The sequence below is a fragment of the Nematolebias whitei genome, chromosome 15 (assembly GCF_014905685.2).
Source record: "Nematolebias whitei isolate Nwh7 chromosome 15, NemWhi1, whole genome shotgun sequence".
Lineage (NCBI taxonomy): Eukaryota > Metazoa > Chordata > Actinopteri > Cyprinodontiformes > Rivulidae > Nematolebias > Nematolebias whitei.
In genome coordinates, this window is record NC_056512.1 from 4332603 (window position 1) to 4339994 (window position 7392).

Consider the following 7392-nt stretch of genomic DNA (forward strand, 5'->3'; position numbering starts at 1 on the left):
ATATATATATATATATATATATAAATGAAAAAAGCAAATGAGGAAATGAGGGAAAGACTGACGTGATTGTCTTTGGAAGCTCCACTGACACTCCCAATGTAGATGTTGATTCGTTGGCCCAGTATATCAGGCCAACCATTACAAACCTAGGGGTTAAAGTTGATGCTGGACTAAAGGTAGAAAATCACATCAGAGCAGTTGTTAAATCTAGTTTTTTTTTCCATTTGAGGCAGCTGGCTAAAATAAAACCGAATCTTTCTAAGCAGCATTTCGAAACAGTAGTTCACACCTTTGTGACCACTCGGCTGAATTACTGCAATGCATTCTATACAGGAATCGGTGACTCACATATCTCTCAGTTTCAGAGGGTACTGAATGCTGCTGCACAGCTTTTAACTGGCACATGAAAGTTTGACTACATTTCCCCTGTTTTAGCATCCTTGCACTGGCTGCCCATACATTTTAGGATTTATTTTAAAATTATTTTGTTTGCTTTTAAAGCTCTAAATGGACTTGCCCAGCCATATCTGTCCGAGATGCTACACACTCTCTCGATCCCTCAGGTCATGTGATCAGCGGCTCCTGAGTGTGCTGAAGACAAAGCGTAAGCGCAGAGGAAACTGTGCTTTTGCTGTGGCAGCTGCTAACAAAGTTGCATTCGGGCCCAAAAAATACAATCTGATCCGGCCCCAGCCTGTAGCCGTAATTTCCGAACCCCACCCGACCCGATGAATTAACAGTAATTACAAGTCCGAACCCCCACCCACCCCCAGTACTTTTAATTATGCTTTGACTGCTTATATAGTTATTAATGGTTGGTGGATGCGTGCGGCTGAATAAAAGGGGAGGAAGATCTGAGCTGCAGGGGTGTTCGTCCTTTCATCGCCATCAAAGCCCATTAAAACCCTGCATTCTGCACTATTCAGACACGCACCCTGTTCTGACATGTCTGCTTTGGGATCTCAACTGTTCAAGTTTTTGGCCACGCGTGTCCACTGAGTGCAACGGCTGAAGGAACTTCCATTTGGAAGATGAATCAGTTCCTGGCAGTATAGTCCTATCTAAAACTTAACTGAACTTTATTTTAACTCTTTCAAGGCCGGGTAGGGCGGTCTGGGCGGCCTGGGCTTCGAGCCCAGGTTAGAAATGACAGCTCTAGCTCTAAACTATAGAACGACCTTCCCTTGAACATCAGACAGACCTCTTCCCTGTATGATTTTAAATATCTTCTCAAAATTTTAGGTTACTGTTGTAACCCCAGTTCTCTGAGTAGCATGAGTGAGTGTCTCACATTGGGAACACCCTCAGCGGGACCTCATCAGAAGCTCCTATTACATTACACCAGCCAGGATTGGCTGGAATAAGCCTGTCAGTGCCAAGGAGGGCAGGGCCCTCCCCCATATATAGGGCTGATGCTGCACTGACAGTTTATTAAAAAAGTTCACCTCTTCTCGCAACATTAGAGCAAGGAGGGTGACTTGGTGAGACACTCACTCATGCTACTCTGAGAACCGGGGTTACAACAGTAACCTTAAGTTCACTACCTTAGTATTCATTTCATGTCTCACATTGGGAACAAAGAATATACTGACTCCCGTATTGCTTAGTGGGAGGACGTTGTGATCAGCCAGTCGTCTAAATTATATCACCGCACAGATGGCCCCCGCCCTGAGCAGACCCACAGCTACCTCTGAGCATCTCACAAACACCGGGGGTCTAAGATCGTCCACCTTTCTTAGGCAAGTGAGTAATGTCCCACATAGCAGGGTTTGTGAGAAATTAAGCTTATTATTCTTTTTCTTTTCCATCAGCGAGGAAAACTCCTCTTATAGGAAAAAGAGTGGCTTCTCCCTCTGCTTGATACTGTCAAGATGGCCAGTCTGTCAAACATGAGCAGAGGCTGCCTCAAGCGGCGCTTGGTGGGAAGTTCATCTGACCCCAATGCGCATGCACATGGACTGAAATTTGTGACAGGACGATTTATTTCGGGAAGAGGTCTCACTCTTTTTGACAAAAAGGAGGGACCAAAGCCCAGATTTATGTTTGTTTTACAATTTTTTTTTTTTTTTTTTTAAATAAACTGCGCCCTCAGTTTGAAACCTTGGATGCGACAGTCATATGAATATTTATTTGTTTTGAAAAAGAAAAAAGTGTGCTTGTGTAATGCTGTTGGGAGAAAGGGGGGCCGCTGTGGGATTCCCCTCGTTGAACAGTCCGTTATCTCAGCTTCGTGACAATCCTGAGCAGGTTCGAACATCCTCTCTGGCAAGCACGGATCTCAGCTGAACTCTCTGAGCCAACTCAGGAACACAGACTTGGAGTGAAAAGAGTCCAGCTCCTTCTCTCCATGTATGAAGGATGTCAGGCGAGCCTTTTTCTCCTTCTTGCCACCTGTGTGGGGGTTGATCCGGGTGGGGCCCCTCTGGCTTTCTCTGCCACAGCATTCAGGAGGGTTTTCGTGGTGTCTGTGAGACTCCCTGCACCTGCGGCAGTTTTGGGATTTTGAAGGTGGGGGGACAAGTGGTCCGCTGCCTGAGAAAAGGTTTGATGCTGGGGCAGCGGAGACAAACGTGCATTTGGGAAGGCACAATTTCAGCATTATGCCATCTTTCTTCTTCTCCTCCCACCTCTTTTGTATTGAGGTGACAGCGGAGCCGGACAGGCCCTGTGGGGTGATGAGAGTATTGAAGAGATCCTCCTTCTCTTTCCAGGAAAGAGTGGTGAGTTATAGCCATCTGGCCCTCTCCTGCAGAACCATCAGTCCCATGGTTCTGCCCAGAGCTTGGATCGCCAGTTTGTGAAGCTGGAGACAGTGATCTGTGATAATACAGAGCTGGTCCCATAACGCAGCATCAGAGAAGGCTGTCATCTGTTCCTCTATTTCTGCTTGGTAAGCCATCAGCATGGATGAAGCGTTCAGAGCGCGGACTGACAGTGCAGCCGCTTTATATGATTTTTCCATCAGGGTGGACTGAAAACGGTCTGCTCTGGAGGGGAGAGGGCTGGTACCTGCTGTCATGGAGGTCCTTGGATACAGGTGCACCGCCACCGCCGGTTCAACTGGAGGCATTTGGCAGAGACCGTGCATCTCCATGTCCATACAATCCAGCAAAGAGGACCCCGCCACCGGGTGCTTCTCTTTAAAAGGCTTGCTGTGCCAGGAGATGGTCAGCTTTTCCAGGAGCTCAGGGAAAAATGGCAGGAGTTATTTTCCTGATATCTTTGCTTTTGGCAGTTTATTCCCGTCAAAACGTGAGCAAACTGCCTCAGCTTGGACTTCAGGCCACTGGATACTGAGTTTTGTAGCCGTGTGTTTGTACACGTCCTGTAGGTCCACATCCAGACCGGGCGAGGATGGGTTTTCACGACCGGGCTGGCCCGTGCTCGGAGGAGCGGGTTTTGCAACCTGACCTGAAAGCTGCAGGGATGGGTCATAATCCTCATCATCATCCGAGAAAGGCAGCTCCGAGTCCACATTGAAGAGCTCGCCTCCTGCCATCATGAAGTTGAGTGAGCTCGAAGTGAGGCCCTGCTCCATCATTTCAGATGGCAGCGGGTCCACAGCCTTGAATATGTTGCCCCAATTAGTTCCAGCTTCTGGTTCAGTAACTGCGAACCTGGCAGGTCAGCTTGGTTCTGCTCAGTAGCTGTCGAAGGCATCAGTGGGTTGCTGCTGGACAACGTCGACTGACGGGCCAGATGGCGATAGAGCACCTTGAGAGAAAACTGGCTGCAGTGCGAGTACTCCTCCACAGACTCGAGGGCTGCCTAGGCGGGTTTCAGGCCGAGGCACACCACACACGATGATTGGGTGTGTCCCCATCAGAAATTTTGTTGCCACACGGGCAGGTTTGTGGCTGTGGCCTCTCATCTGGTTTTGTGAGAGCTCTTACAGAATCCATGCTCTAGGGGGATGTCTATAAAGCTACGTGTAACTGTGCAGCTAAGCTAACCAGGTGTAGCTAGGCTATGGGGGAGTGTTGAAGCTTTCACGGAGGGTAGCTAAAACTGAGGGAGTATTGCTATTTGTGTGTGTTTTTTTAAATAAAAAGTACTTCTACTCTTTTTTGATGTTTTGCTACCTGTAAAGAGCCACTATGTGTGGTGCTGTGCTGACCCAGAGCAAAGCGCCCAGTGACCGAGCTTGCACGCAGTCTATGGACAGTTTAGCAAAACTTTGAGAGAGAGACAGTACCTAGAGAGAGCTGCAGGGAACTTCTGCTCATTGTGAGAAGAGGTTTTTGAATAAATTGTCAGTGCAGCATCAGCTCTATATACAGTGAGGAAAATAAGTATTTGAACACCCCGTGACTTTGCAAGAACTCCCACTTAGAAATCATGGAGGGGTCTGAAATTTTCATCTTATGTGCATGTCCACTGTGAGAGACATAATCTAAATTTAAAAAAATCTAGAAATCACAATGAATGATTTTTTAATAATTTATTTGTGTTACTGCTGCAAATAAGTATTTGAACACCTGTGAAAATCAATGTTAATATTTGGTACAGTAGCCTTTGTTTGCAATTACAGAAGTCAAACGTTTCCTGTAGTTTTTCCACCAGGTTTGCACACACTGCAGTAGGGATTTTGGCCGATTCCTCCACACAGATCGTCTCTAGATCAGCCAGGTTTCTGGGCTGTCGCTGAGAAACACAGAGTTTGAGGTCCCTCCAAATATTTTCTATAGGGTTTAGGTCTGGAGACTGGCTAGGCCACTCCAGAACCTTGATATGCTTCTTATGGAGCCACTCCTTACGGGCGGCTGTGGATGAGTGGTTAGAGCAGTTGTCGTACATTGCAACAGTTGGGGGGTTCAAATCCACCAGCAGTCACATGCCGAAGTGTCCCTGGGCAACACACTGAACCCCCATTGCCTCTGATGCGTGTCCCATCAGTGTATGAATGTAAAAAAGCACTGATTAGTCTCTTTAGAATGATTTATTTAATTTACTTTGTAAATATCTAGTGGAGTGTTGTATGAATGGTTAAATGAGGGCACAGATTGTAGTGTAAAGCGCTTTGAGTATCTTGATCAGATAGAAAGGCGCTATATAAGTACAGTCCATTTACCATTTACTCCTTGTTTATCCTGGCTGTGCGCTTCAGGTCATTGTCATGTTGGAAGACCCAGCCACGACCCATCTCCAATGCTCTAACTGAGGCGAGTGGAATTAAGACCAAAAAGTTCTATTTTGGTCTCATCTGACCACATAACTTTCTCCCATGACTCCTCTGGATCATCCAAATGGTCATGGACAAACTTAAGACGGGCCTGGACGTGTGCTGATTTAAGCAGGGGAACCTTCCATGCCATGCATGATTTTAAACTATGACGTCTTAGTGTATTACCCACAGTAACCATGGAAACAGTGGTGCCAGCTCTCTTCAGGTCATTGACCAGCTCCTCCCGTGTAGTTCTGGGCTGATTCCTCACCTTTCTTAGGATCATTGATACGCCACGAGGTGAGATCTTGCATGGAGCCCCAGTCTGAGGGAGATTGACAGTCATGTTTAGCTTCTTCCATTTTCTAATAATTGCTCCAACAGTTGATCTTTTTTCACCAAGCTGCTGTCTTAGCCATGTTAGTAGTTGGAGTCTTACTGATTGTGTGGGGTGGACCGGAGTCTTTATGCAGCTAACAACCTCAAACAGGTGCTTCTAATTTAGAATAATAAGTGGAGTGGAGGTGGAATTTTTAGAGGAGGACTAACAGGTCTTTGAGGACCAGAACTGTTGCTGACTGGCAGGTGTTCAAATACTTATTTGCAGCAGTAACACACAAATAAATTATTTAAAAAATCTTATTGTGATTTCTGGATTTTTTTATTTTTAGATTATGTCTCTCACAGTGGACATGCACCTAAGTTGAAAATTTCAGACCCCTCCATGATTTCTAAGTGGGAGAACTTGCAAAGTCGCAGGGTGTTCAAATATCTATCTAAAAAAGTTAAATCTGGTCCTCTGGACATTCAAAAAAACCCAAAACAAAGCAAAACAACAAAAAATGTAGAAACGTTTCGTCTCTCGTCCGAGAGACTTCTTCAGTCTGAGGTGATGTTTTCAGCTCAGTCTCTTAAATAGCACCTTCTCAGAGTGGATCAACCAGTTTTGCTGCTGACAACCAAAACCAGCTGATCACATGCTCAAGAAGGACCATCAGCCTAACAATGGATCATTAGCACACTGATGGCTGTGTACTATTCACAGAGGGCTGAGTGATACTAGCAATCACAGCATTGTAAGAGGGGGACAATTGAACACGTAGGCCTCCACCCCTGTTTAATGATGGATGGTTTCTTTTCACAAAGATGGCCTCCTTTACTCCTCTCTCAAACCATCGTTCCTCTCTATCCAGGATGTGCACATCTTCATCCCTGAAAGAGTGTTCAAATACTTATTTTCCTCACTGTATAGGAGGAGGGCCCTGCCCTCCTTGGCACTGGCAGGTTTATTCCAGCCAATCCTGGCTGGTGTAATGTAATAGGAGCTTCTGATAAGGTCATGCCGAGGGCGTTCCCAATGTGAAACACAACATGAATGCAAGGATAGAGAACCCATCTCTTCTCCCTGGCCTTTGACACCCATCTGTAATGTTGACTTTTAATCATTTTAATCGTTTTTTATTATTTGACTTTATGATTGTTTTATTATGTGCACTGCACTTTGGTCCTGTTGTTTTTTTAAGTGCTCTATAAATAAAGCTGTCTGGTCCGTCTGGAGGACAGACGGGTCTGCTGCACACTGCGCTGCCAGGCTGTTGCACACCTGCATATGTGGGTGTTCTCATGTTTGTGGAGACAACTGATCACATGCACATCTTTGCATCTCTCTATTAAAGGGCCTGTGACATGCATACAATTAGAACCACAACCTAAAACCATATTCCATAATTGCTACTAAACCACTACTTTTTCTCACACTTTGTTCCCCGCGGTTTATACGCAGGAGCATCTTATTTATATATTTTTTTCATAATTTTCAAAAATTATATTTCCATATTTTATTTGGACAGACTTCCTGCCGCTGACTAATATTTTCTGACAGAGCTGGGCGCTTGTGACTCCCAGCATCCCGCCCCTCTTGGGGGCAGGCGTTTGAAACACAAAGAGAATGCCCTCAGGTAACCATATGTACAATGACTCTTGCTCAGGGTTTCAAATTCCCTACCATAACCCCACCCACTCGGTCATCATGTGACCAGAAGTCTAACCTGAATGACCAATGATGTACTCTCGAGGACCATCACCCAAGATAGAAGTGAATTAATTTCTTCATATCGTTCCCATGTCGTTACCGTATTTTGTGTTTCGTGCACAGACCTGTTCAGTTGTTCAGTGATAATGGAAAATGCAGAGAATTTCTTATGACACAGCTTTCATGTAAGCTTTTG